Source organism: Oncorhynchus clarkii, chromosome 21 (genome assembly GCF_045791955.1).
Source record: "Oncorhynchus clarkii lewisi isolate Uvic-CL-2024 chromosome 21, UVic_Ocla_1.0, whole genome shotgun sequence".
Classification (NCBI taxonomy): Eukaryota; Metazoa; Chordata; class Actinopteri; order Salmoniformes; family Salmonidae; genus Oncorhynchus; species Oncorhynchus clarkii.
The window spans coordinates 8543608-8558013 of record NC_092167.1 but is presented as its reverse complement, the minus strand read 5'-3'; positions in this window follow the sequence as shown (position 1 = coordinate 8558013).

Sequence of the window (14406 nt, the reverse complement as noted above, 5' to 3'; positions counted from 1 at the left end):
ATGGTCAGAGTGAAGTCAGTCCCAGATCCACTACCACTGAATCTAGATGGAGTCCCAGTGAACTTGTTGTTTATCTTATAAATGAGGAGTTTAGGAGCTTCTCCAGGTCTCTGTTGGTACCAGTGCAGGTAATTACTGTATATATCACTGCTGAGTTTACAGCCAATGTTGACCGTCTCTCCATTGCCATCAGCTTTCACTGCAGGTGTCTGAGTCAGAGTGTACTGTCCTCTGGATTCTGAATATTGAATGGTGAGAGAAACAAACAAAACATATCTGAAATGATGTAATTAATACATTATTATGAGATAATCATGCATTACTTACTCAATTATTGTTACTTAGATAATCATAATTCTTATACCTTGTATGTAGAAGACAAGTGTCCAGATGAATATGGTGATAAAAGTTATGGTTGTTGTGGGTTCTGTTGTCATGAAGAACAGGTCTCAGTCATGAAGTGTTAAACTCACAGGGATATAAATGCTCTTAGAGCAGCAGGACAGATGCACTATGCAAATGAATGTTTCAAATCTTTATCAGTTTCCAAGTAGTATCCCATCAGTATATATTTTGTCCCGCATGAGCTTTCTTTTAGAACAACTAGGTGGTGCTTATATTTGTCCTATTTCACGCATGTGTAAATTAAAAATGTTTATGTTTTTATATCCCAACTCCCCCTGAGACAGCCTCAGAGAGTGGGGTCACAGCCCAGATCTGCCATTATCAACTGCGACCCTGGAGCAATTAGGGTTAAGTGCCTTGCTAAAGGGAACATCGACAGATGTTTCACCGTGTCGGCCTGGGGATTTGAACGAGCAACCTTTCAGTTACTGGCCCAACACTCTAACCGCTAGCTACATGTTGCCCCTTTAATAACATCAAACAGCAACTGTTTTATCTGATAACTGATCCATGGTCATTTTTATGTCACACCACCATTATATTATTATTCTGATGATGATCAGATATAATGAACTGTCTGTTCACTCATGCTCGGTCTCTCATGTAAGTTCCTCTAATCAGTTAGTGAACACTTCTCTAAACTAAAGCTGGTGGGATTCCTCTGGTAGTGTTGTCTGTCCTCTGTGACTTTACCACCACTGTTAAATGTGAGATCAACATGTTTAATAAAGGAATATACAACATGGATCACTATCACTACTGCTGCTGCTGTTGTCTTTCATATGGACAATATGGAGGAATACTAGCAACACTGATCTAATGCTGGACTGTACCTCCAGACTAGGAGAACCTGATACACAGAGGAAGGAAAAATGACTCATATCTGGATTTAAGATACAATTCATATTTGTATTATCTAGAAACAGCTTATATGAAGTGTTTGTTCTACCTGGAAGATGGTAAAGTGTATCTGTGTTGATTATGATTCTGTATGAGTGATCTTCACTGTAACAGCTGCAGCATCACAACACAGAGAGGTTTTTGTACCAGCAGTAATAGTGTAATGAACACGATGGGGTCCAAAAAGGCAACAGTACAGGCAGCGACAAGGCTAGGAATGTAGTCCAGGAGAGCAGGCAAGAGGTTGATAACAGGAAATCCGTTAGGCTGAAGTACAGGCAGGGAATAGGCAAAAGGCATCGTTAGTGAGGCAGGCCAAAAACTATCATACACAGGACTGAATACGTGACAAACAGAGCTCTGAATAGAAGTGTGTCACAAAACAAACAATACCTCACAATGACGGGGTGAAAAGAACTGAACTAAGTAGTGTGTGTAAATGACATACAGGTGTGTGAACAGAATTCAGGTGATTGGGATCTGGACAGTGAGCTAGAGGGGATCTAGGTGTTTGAGAGTGTGAGTTGGAAAGTGAGCTGCGTTCAGGGGATCTATGTGTTTGAGAGTGTGAGTTGGAAGCAGACGTTACAAATAGGGGTTGTATCACAGTGGTACACTTTTGGTAGCGGCACCAGGCTAGATGTTGGAAGTAAGTAAACAGCAAAATGTATCATTTTATTCACTTTTGTTGTCGTGAGTCAATACTTTTGAATGAGCCTTCTTTCAAATAACATTTTATTGAATCAAAATGCTAAATTATAAGTTTGTATGTATGGTTTGTATGATTGCAGACTATAACTCCCAATTCTGGTATAATAACTAATAGTATTGTATATAGTATTCATCATTGTTGCTTCTCTGTTCATGGTAGACTTCACTGTTAGTGTGAAGACAAAGGATCTCAGTTATGGTTGTAACTGACTTGATAATGCAACATGGATGATATGTGATGTAAATACTATTAATATGACTTGGCTGTTCTGATCAGATCCATTCCTAAACAATATCTAAATAACATGTATAACTGACACCATATGACTAGTAACTCTAGTTATTTAACCACTTTATACTTGTTTGGACCAAGGCAGGAGAGGTGACCTGTGAAGCCCAGCAGAAATCCCAGGCTGTTGGTTCCTCTGCTTTGACTGTTCTGTTCTGTTCTGAGATCAGATGTTCTCTGCCTTATTAATCACTGACATGTAGACTAGCAGGGGGCTTTGCTTGAGTTCATGTGTCAATCCTCTCTGTAGACTGAGATTGAATCGGTGTTAGATTTGATGAGTTCTGTTTTGTTACTATTAGATACTGTAGGAATGTTTGCTTTGATGCTTTGATGAATAGATGAAAATAAAGATTTCCCTTTGGAACACATATTTCTGTCTCTTTTAATAATTTGACTGCAGTCTTAAATGTTGTTGAATGGTATAGACATACATTAATAAAGTCTGATTCACAGTTTCTTTGAAAAATATCAGAACTAAATGTCATTGCTTAGTTATTTATGTTCTCACTTGAAACCACCTCATCTTCAACCAGCAAATCAAATCAAATGTTACTAATCACATGCGCCGAATACAACAGAGAAATGCTTACTTACGAGAGCCCTAACCAACAACACAGCTTTAAAAGTACGGATAAGAGATAAAAGTAACAAGTAATTAAAGAGCAGCAGTAAAATAACAATAGTTAGACTATATACAGGGGGGAACCGATACAGACCTTCTGCCTATTGGCTGTCTCGTCATTGTCGGTGATCAGGCCTACCAATGTTGTGTCGTCGGCAAACTTAATTTATGGTGTTGGCATCATGCTTGGCCATGCAGTCATGGGTGAACAGGGAGTACAGGAGGTGACTGAGCACGCACCCCTGAGGGGTCCTCGTGCTGAGAATCAGTGTTGCAGATGTGTTGTTACCTACCCTTACCACCTGGGGGCTGCCGGTCAGGTTGTCTAGGATCCAGTTGCAAAGGGAAGTGTTTATTCCGATGGTCCTTAGCTTATTAATGAGCTTTGAGGGCACTATGGTGTTGAAAGATGAGCTGTAGTCAATGAATAGCATTCTCACATAAGTGTTCCTTTTGTCCAGGTGGGAAAGGGCAGTGTGGAGTGCAATAGAGATTGCATCATCTGTGGATCTGTTGGGGCGGTATGCAAATTAGAGTGGGTCTAGGGTTGCTGGGATGATGGTGTAGATGTGAGCCGTGACCAGCCTTTCAAAGCAATTCATGGCTACAGATGTGAGTGCTACGAGTTGGTAGTCCTTTAGGCAGGTTACCTTAGTGTTTTTGGGCACAGTCACTATGGTGGTCTGCTTGAAACATGTTGGTATTACAGACTCAGACAGAGAGAGGTTGAAAGTGTCAGTGAAGAGACTTGCCAGTTGGTCAGCGCATGCTCGCAGTACACGTCCTGGTAAAAATGTTGACCTGTTTAAAGGTCTTACTCACATCGGCTGCAGAGAGCATGATCACACAGCCTTCCATGACAGTTGGTGCTCTCATGCATGTTTCAATGTTATTTGCCTCGAAGCGAGCATAGAAGTTATTTAGCTCATCTGGTAGGCTCGTGTCACTGTGCAGCTCTCGGCTGTGCTTCCGTTTGTAGTCTGTAATGGTTTGCAAGTCCTGCCACATCCGTCTAGCGTCAGAGCCAGGGAGGTACAATTCGATCTTAGTCCTGTATTGACGCTTTGCCAATTTGATGGTTTGTCGGATGGCATAGCAGGATTTCTTATAAGCTTCCGGGTTAGAGTCCTGCTCCTTGAAAGCGGAAGCTCTAGCCTTTAGCTCAGTGCGAATGTTGCCTGCAATCCATGGTTTCTGGTTAGGGTTTGTACATACGGTCACTGTGAGGATGACGTCATCAATGCACTTATTGATGAAGCCAATGACAGATGTGGTGTACTCCTCAATGCCACTGAAGGAATCCCGGAACATATTCCAGTCTGTGCCAGCAAACAGTCCTGTTGCTTAGAATCTGCTTCATCTGACCACGTTTTTATTGATCAAGTCACTGGTGCTTCCTGCTTTAATTTTAGCTTGTACGCAGGAATCAGGAGGATAGAATTATGGTCAGATTTGCCAAAAGGAGGGCGAGGGAGGGTTTTGCATGCGTCTCTGTATGCGGAGTAAAGATGGTCCAGAGGTCTTTTTCCCCTTGTTGCACATTTAACAGGAGAGGTCTAGATACTACAATGTTAACAGATTAACAGGAGAGGTCTAGATACTACAATGATAACAGATTAACAGGAGAGGTCTAGATACTACAATGTTAACAGGTTAACAGGAGAGGTCTAGAAACTACCATGTTAACAGATTAAATCAAATCAAATTTATTTATATAGCCCTTCGTACATCAGCTGATATCTCAAAGTGCTGTACAGAAACCCAGCCTAAAACCCTAAACAGCAAGCAATGCAGGTGTAGAAGCACGGTGGCTAGGAAAAACTCCCTAGAAAGGCCAAAACCTAGGAAGAAACCTAGAGAGGAACCAGGCTATGTGGGGTGGCCAGTCCTCTTCTGGCTGTGCCGGGTGGAGATTATAACATAACATGGTCAAGATGTTCAAATGTTCATAAATGACCAGCATGGTCGAATAATAATAAGGCAGAACAGTTGAAACTGGAGCAGCAGCACAGTCAGGTGGACTGGGGACAGCAAGGAGTCATCATGTCAGGTATTCCTGGGGCATGGTCCTAGGGCTCAGGTCCTCCGAGAGAGAGAAAGAAAGAGAGAATTAGAGAGAGCATATGTGGGATGGCCAGTCCTCTTCTGGCTGTGCCGGGTGGAGATTATAACAGAACATGGCCAAGATGTTCAAATGTTCATAAATGACCAGCATGGTCGAATAATAATACGGCAGAACAGTTGAAACTGGAGCAGCAGCACGGCCAGGTGGACTGGGGACAGCAAGGAGTCATCATGTCAGGTAGTTCTGGGGCATGGTCCTAGAGCTCAGGTCCTCCGAGAGAGAGAAAGAGAGAAGGAGAGAATTAGAGAACGCACACTTAGATTCACACAGGACACCGAATAGGACAGTAGAAGTTCTCCAGATATAACAAACTGACCCTAGCCCCCCGACACATAAACTACTGCAGCATAAATACTGGAGGCTGAGACAGGAGGGGTCTTGATACTAGAATGTTAACAGGTTAACAGGAGAGGTCTAGATACTACAATGTTAACAGGTTAACAGGAGAGGTCTTGATACTACAATGTTAACAGGTTAACAGGAGATGTCTTGATACTACAATGTTAACAGGTTAACAGGAGATGTCTAGATACTACAATGTTAACAGGTTAACAGGATAGGTCTAGATAGTACGTTACCAGATTAACAGGAGAGGTCTAGATACTACAATGTTAACAGAAGAGGTCTAGATACTACAATGTTAACAGGTTAACAGGAGAGGACTAGATACTACAATGTTAACAGATTAACAGGAGAGGTCTAGATACTACAATGTTAACAGATTAACAGGAGAAGTCAACATACTACAATGTTAAAAGGTTAACAGATGAGGTCTAGATACTACAATGTTAACAGATTAACATGAGAGGTCTAAATACTACAATATTAACATATTAACAGGAGAGGTCTAGATACTACAATGTTAACAGATTAACAGGAGAGGTCTAGATACTACAATGTTAACAGATTAACAGGAGAGGTCTAGATACTACAATGTTAACAGGTTAACAGATGAGGTCTAGATACTACAATGTTAACAGATTAACAGGAGAGGTCTAGATACTACAATGTTAACACATTAACAGGAGAGGTCTAGATACTACAATGTTAACAGATTAACAGGAGAGGTCTAGATACTACAATGTTAACAGATTAACAGGAGAGGTCTAGATACTACAATGTTAACAGATTAACAGGAGAGGTCTAGATAATACAATGTTAACAGATTAACAGGAGAGGTCTAGACACTACAATGTTAACAGATTAACAGGAGAGGTCTAGATACTACAATGTTAACAGATTGACAGGAGAGGTCTATAGATACTACAATGTTAACAGGTTAACAGGATAGGTCTAGATAGTACGTTACCAGATTACCAGGAGAGGTCTAGATACTACCATGTTAACAGATTAACAGGAGAGGTCTAGATACTACAATGTTAACAGATTAACAGGAGAGGTCTAGATACTACCATGTTAACAGATTAACAGGAGAGGTCTAGATACTACAATGTTAACAGATTAACAGGAGAGGTCTAGATACTACAATGTTAACAGATTAACAGGAGAGGTCTTGATACTACAATGTTAACAGGTTAACAGATGAGGTCTAGATACTACAATGTTAACAGATTAACAGGAGAGGTCTAGATACTACCATGTTAACAGATTAACAGGAGAGGTCTTGATACTACAATGTTAACAGGTTAACAGGAGAGGTTGAGATACTACAATGTTAACAGGTTAACAGGAGAGGTATTGATACTACAATGTTAACAGGTTAACAGGAGAGGTCTAGATACTACAATGTTAACAGATTAACAGGAGAGGTCTTGATACTACAATGTTAACAGGTTAACAGGAGATGTCTAGATACTTCAATGTTAACAGATTAACAGGAGAGGTCTTGATACTACAATGTTAACAGATTAACAGGAGAGGTCTAGATACCACAATGTTAACAGATTAACAGGAGAGGTCTAGATACTACAATGTTAACAGATTAACAGGAGAGGTCTTGATACTACAATGTTAACAGGTTAACAGGAGATGTCTAGATACTACAATGTTAACAGGTTAACAGGATAGGTCTAGATAGTACGTTACCAGATTAACAGGAGAGGTCTAGATACTAAAATGTTAACAGATTAACAGGAGAGGTCTAGATACTACAATGTTAACAGATTAACAGGAGAGGTGTAGATACTACAATTTTAACAGATTAACAGGAGAGTTCTAGATATTACAATGTTAACATATTAACAGGAGAGGTCTTGATACTACAATGTTAACAGGTTAACAGGAGAGGTCTAGATACTACAATGTTAACAGATTAACAGGAGAGGTCTAGATACTACAATGTTAACAGATTAACAGGAGAGGTCTAGATACTACAATGTTAACAGATTGACAGGAGAGGTCTATAGATACTACAATGTTAACAGGTTAACAGAATAGGTCTAGATAGTACGTTACCAGATTAACAGGAGAGGTCTAGATACTACAATGTTAACAGATTAACAGGAGAGGTCTTGATACTACAATGTTGACAGGTTAACAGGATAGGTCTTGATACTACAATGTTAACAGGTTAACAGGAGAGGTCGAGATACTACAATGTTAACAGGTTAACAGGAGAGGTATTGATACTACAATGTTAACAGATTAACAGGAAAGGTCTTGATACTACAATGTTAACAGGTTAACAGGAGATGTCTAGATACTTCAATGTTAACAGATTAACAGGAGAGGTCTTGATACTACAATGTTAACAGATTAACAGGAGAGGTCTAGATACTACAATGTTAACAGATTAACAGGAGAGGTCTTGATACTACAATGTTAACAGGTTAACAGGAGATGTCTAGATACTACAATGTTAACAGGTTAACAGGATAGGTCTAGATAGTACGTTACCAGATTAACAGGAGAGGTCTAGATACTACAATGTTAACAGGTTAACAGGAGAGGTCTACATACTACAATGTTAACAGAAGAGGTCTAGATACTACAATGTTAACAGATTAACAGGAAAGGTCTAGATAATACAATGTTAACATTTTAACAGGAGAGGTCTAGATACTACAATGTTAACAGATTAACAGGAGAAGTCTACATACTACAATGTTAAAAGGTTAACAGATGAGGTCTAGATACTACAATGTTAACAGATTAACAGGAGAGGTCTACATACTACAATTTTAACAGGTTAACAGGATAGGTCTAGATAGTACGTTACCAGATTAACAGGAGAGGTCTAGATACTACAATGTTAACAGGTTAACAGGAGATGTCTAGATACTACAATGTTAACAGGTTAACAGGAGAGGTCTAGATACTACAATGTTAACAGAAGAGGTCTAGATACTACAATGTTAACAGATTAACAGGAGAGGTCTTGATACTACAATGTTAACAGGTTAACAGGAGATGTCTAGATACTACAATGTTAACAGGTTAACAGGAGAGGTCTTGATACTACAATGTTAACAGAAGAGGTCTAGATACTACAATGTTAAAAGGTTAACAGGAGAGGACTAGATACTACAATGTTAACAGGTTAACAGGAGAGGTCTAGATAGTACGTTACCAGATTAACAGGAGATGTCTAGATACTACAATGTTAACAGGTTAACAGGAGAGGACTAGATACTACAATGTTAACAGATTAACAGGAGAGGTCTAGATAATACAATGTTAACATATTAACAGGAGAGGTCTAGATATTACAATGTTAACAGATTAACAGGAGAAGTCTACATACTACAATGTTAAAATGTTAACAGATGAGGTCTAGATACTACAATGTTAACAGATTAACAGGAGAGGTCTACATACTACAATATTAACATATTAACAGGAGAGTTCTAGATACTACAATGTTAACAGATTAACAGGAGAGGTCTATACACTACAATGTTAACAGATTAGCAGGAGAGGTCTAGATACTACCATGTTAACAGATTAACAGGAGAGGTCTAGATACTACAATGTTAACAGATTAACAGGAGAGGTCTAGATACTACAATGTTAACAGATTAACAGGAGAGGTCTAGATACTACAATGTTAACAGATTAATAGGAGAGGTCTAGATACTACAATGTTAACAGGTTAACAGGATAGGTCTAGATAGTACGTTACCAGATTAACAGGAGAGGTCTAGATACTACAATGTTAACAGGTTAACAGGAGAGGTCTACATACTACAATGTTAACAGAAGAGGTCTAGATACTACAATGTTAACAGATTAACAGGAAAGGTCTAGATAATACAATGTTAACATTTTAACAGGAGAGGTCTAGATACTACAATGTTAACAGATTAACAGGAGAAGTCTACATACTACAATGTTAAAAGGTTAACAGATGAGGTCTAGATACTACAATGTTAACAGATTAACAGGAGAGGTCTACATACTACAATTTTAACAGGTTAACAGGATAGGTCTAGATAGTACGTTACCAGATTAACAGGAGAGGTCTAGATACTACAATGTTAACAGGTTAACAGGAGATGTCTAGATACTACAATGTTAACAGGTTAACAGGAGAGGTCTAGATACTACAATGTTAACAGAAGAGGTCTAGATACTACAATGTTAACAGATTAACAGGAGAGGTCTTGATACTACAATGTTAACAGGTTAACAGGAGATGTCTAGATACTACAATGTTAACAGGTTAACAGGAGAGGTCTTGATACTACAATGTTAACAGAAGAGGTCTAGATACTACAATGTTAAAAGGTTAACAGGAGAGGACTAGATACTACAATGTTAACAGGTTAACAGGAGAGGTCTAGATAGTACGTTACCAGATTAACAGGAGATGTCTAGATACTACAATGTTAACAGGTTAACAGGAGAGGACTAGATACTACAATGTTAACAGATTAACAGGAGAGGTCTAGATAATACAATGTTAACATATTAACAGGAGAGGTCTAGATATTACAATGTTAACAGATTAACAGGAGAAGTCTACATACTACAATGTTAAAATGTTAACAGATGAGGTCTAGATACTACAATGTTAACAGATTAACAGGAGAGGTCTACATACTACAATATTAACATATTAACAGGAGAGTTCTAGATACTACAATGTTAACAGATTAACAGGAGAGGTCTATACACTACAATGTTAACAGATTAGCAGGAGAGGTCTAGATACTACCATGTTAACAGATTAACAGGAGAGGTCTAGATACTACAATGTTAACAGATTAACAGGAGAGGTCTAGATACTACAATGTTAACAGATTAACAGGAGAGGTCTAGATACTACAATGTTAACAGATTAATAGGAGAGGTCTAGATACTACAATGTTAACAGATTAACAGGAGAGGTCTAGATACTACAATGTTAACAGATTAACAGGAGAGGTCTAGACACACACTGTAGATGGTACTCCTTACTCATTTTTCTTGGACTGTTTTTTACCTGCTTGATTTATAGACTCATAAAGACAGTAAACTAATGTTATTGAACATTTGATCAATATCTTGGACTCTCAACAATGTGATCACACCTACATTAAGCTACATTTGTTTTACAAGATCCACATAATATAACCAGTATCACAGCTTCACGATAGTCATAGTCTTCTCTATCTCCAACCCTCTGGGGACAGTGTGAACATCTGGTAACAGTGCTGCTCTATTCTGGGACAAGCATAACCACCCAGCCCATGTAAATCTCAGTTTCACTCCCACAGCTACAGGTCTAGTAGTTAGACTGGGACATATATGAGTGACTGGTTTAAACCTCTATGGTGGATTCAGGTTAGTTACAATTACAGATATTATGACAGATCAAATGTATATTATTCAAACATATTTCATGTTTGATCCCAGCATCATGTCTCATTCACAGATGTAACAGACCTGCTCATCAAGATAGTTCATATATTGCTCGATGATCACATCACATGTTTGGTTGTGAGGTTCATATGGAGATTCGATTTATGGGGCTGATGTAACATCACCATTGTTCATTTTTTTTTACATCTGTGGATCTGACTCTGATTATGAACAGGTAATGTGTGTTTTAAAACTTCATATAACTTTTATAAGTGAACTTCACGACCATGACAATAAATATTCACAAGTGTGATGAGGATGACGGGGAAATTGTGATCTGAATGATGCTTTGTAAACATACTCAAGTTGACCTCCTCTACTGATCAGTGTTCCATGTCACTGTCAACCCCTCAGCACCTGGGATAAGTTGACATTATAGTCAGCATCACTGATATATTTATCTCAGTGTATTTTAGTTCAGTCAGTGTTCCATGTCACTGTCTCTTCATCATCAGCACCTGCAGTAGGTCCCAGCTGTATCAGTACAGTCACTGTGCAGTCTGACTGAGGGAGGTTTTTGTACGACTCTGTATCACTGTGTGAACACTCCACCACTGTGGTAACTCTGACAGTAGTAATCTCCTGCATCTTCAGCCTGGACTCCACTGATGGTCAGAGTGAAGTCACTCCCAGATCCACTGCCACTGAATCTAGATGGAGTCCCAGACTGAAGTGTTGTAGCATAGTAAATAAGGAGTTTAGGAGCTCCTCCAGGTTTCTGTTGGTACCAGGCTAGATAGTTATTGTTGTAAACATTACTGCTGGTTTTACAGGTCAGAGAGACTGTCTGTTCTGGGACAACAGCTTTCACTGCCGGAGTCTGTGTCACAACATACTGTCCTCTGGATTCTGAAAATATAGTAAAAACATTTATATGAATTAAATATTACATATAATAATGAATCGTTCTGAATATAAATATTAACATTGATATACCGTACATGTAAAAACTGTAGATTGAATTAAAATTGTAACCTTGGAAGCAGAAAGCAAGTGTCCAGATGAATATGGTGATAAAAGTCATGGTTGTTGTGGGTTCTGTTGTCATGAAGGACAGATCTCAGTCATGAAGTTTCTCTTAAACTCACAGGGCTATAAACACTCCCAGACCACTGACGCATGTGCTGCCAATGCAAAGTGTCCTCTCTATGCAAACTTACTTTCTTTGGTGCTACTAGGAAATTGTAGTTATTTTTATTATTATTTCGTTTTTTTTTTTTTTACTACAACCCCCCCCCCCCAAAAAAAAGGTGTATTACTGCACTCAATTTAGGGAGAAAAAAGGGAAAGGGGAGAAAAATGTTCCTAAAATAAAATCAACTAATATTTATGTACTCCATAGGTCAAAGTCATCTGTCTAATCAGGTCCCGACACAGTCTCAGGGGGCTGGCAGGGAGAAACATCTTCAGACAGTAGTCCCTGCAATGCTTCGACTGTTAATTCCTGAAGACCCAAAAACCTTTCAGCTGCAGATACAATTATGTCCAGTTTCTTGGATTTCTTGTTCGTTTGGGCAGTACAATTTATCACCTGCACAATAAATGCCTCAAAATCCACCTTCTCAGGATCAGTGTATCAGGATCCTTCAAGGACATTCTCAGGCTCTGGGGCATCCACTGCCATAGGTTCCCCAGCTCAACTCCTACAACTATTTCCACCTCCTCTGTGTAAGAGACCTGTTGAAGAGGTTTGTGTGAGCAGCAGCATTTTAAAGGTTGGGGCTGATTGTCCAGGCAATCATGACCCTGATTGGTGAACTAGATTTAACTGGGCTAAATTAGAGTCTGGCAAGGTGCTGGAAGGTTCTAGCAGGAGAGCGGTCTTGCTCTTGACCGAACCTCACGTTGTTTTAGGGGCTTATAACTTTGTTATACCATCTCAAAAAATATGGATGAATCTTTGCTTGAAATTCACTTCCTGACAGAGGGATCTTACAGAGACTGGGGATTTTGTTCTGAAATGATGTGAGACACTTGTTGTTGCACAGAGTCCATTCAACGTATTATGTGACATGTAAAGGCAATGTTTACATATGAACTACAGCAACATAAGAGGAATACTAATGCAATCTGGACATATGGGTGTTATCACTTAAGGAATGATTTAACATGAAGGTGGATGAGTTGCCATTACTGTCAGCATCACTGATATATTTAGCTCAGTGTATTTTAGTTCAGCCAGTGTTTCATGTCACTGTCTCTTCCCCCTCAGCACCTGCAGTAGGTCCCAGCTGTATCAGTACAGTCACTGTGCAGTCTGACTGAGGGAGGTTTTTGTACGACTCTGTATCACTGTGTGAACACTCCATCACTGTGGTAACTCTGACAGTAGTAATCTCCTGCATCTTCAGCCTGGATTCCACTGATGGTCAGAGTGAAGTCACTCCCAGATCCACTGCCACTGAATCTAGATGGAGTCCCAGACTGAAGTGTTGTAGCACGGTAAATAAGGAGTTTAGGAGCTCCTCCAGGTTTCTGTTGGTACCAGGCTAGATAGTTATTGTTGTAAACATTACTGCTGGTTTTACAGTTCAGAGAGACTGTCTGTTCTGGGAGAACAGCTTTCACTACCGGAGTCTGTGTCACAACGTACTGTCCTCTGGATTCTGAAAAATATAGTAAAAACATTTATATGAATTAAATATTACATATAGTAATGAATAGTTCTGAATAGAAATATTAACATTGATATACCGTACATGTAAACACTGTAGATTTAATTCATTTTCAACAATACATTCTGAAAATTGTAACCTTGTATGTAGAAAACAAGTGTCCAGAAGAAGATGGTGATAAAAGTCATGGTTGTTGTGGGTTCTGTTGTCATGAAGAACAGCTCTCAGTCATGAAGTGTTAAACTCACAGGGCTATAAACACTCCCAGAGCACTGAAGCATGTGCTGTCAATGCAAAGTGTCCTCTCTATGCAAACAGACTATTGGTTCCTCAGGGAAACTGTAGTTGAAGAGCTCTCTTTCTTTGGGATTGGGTTAGAGGATCACATCACATTTAAAGGTGTACACACCACCCCCTACTGACTAAATTGTAAGGCCAGTCACGGCCTACAAAATCTACATTAAATTATCTTTATTATTCCTGTTCCTAAAAGGACAAACTTTCCCCACCAACTAACCCTACATACCACTATTTCATACAAATTAAAATCACCCCATTAACTCTTCTAGTGTAAAACCTCATACACCAGGTACTTCTCTTCAGCTTCTACCTAACCATTAAAACCCACTACCCCATTTCACTACTTTGACCCTATCGACTCCTGCACCATGCCAACGACCTGGGAGGACGGGACACCACCACTCAACACACCCTGCAACTCTTCATAGGTGAAATCTCATATACCCAAATACTTCTCTGCAGCTGCCACCTCGACAGCTATTCTCTATAATTTACGTTCCATTTCTATGGTACAGTTGATAACCAATGCTATGAACGCTAAGACAACCTTACTGAAGCATAACTCACTCGCTGCCCTATCTCCCTGTGCTGGCACAAATCTACTACTCACTGGGATCCCTCACCCTTCACCCAT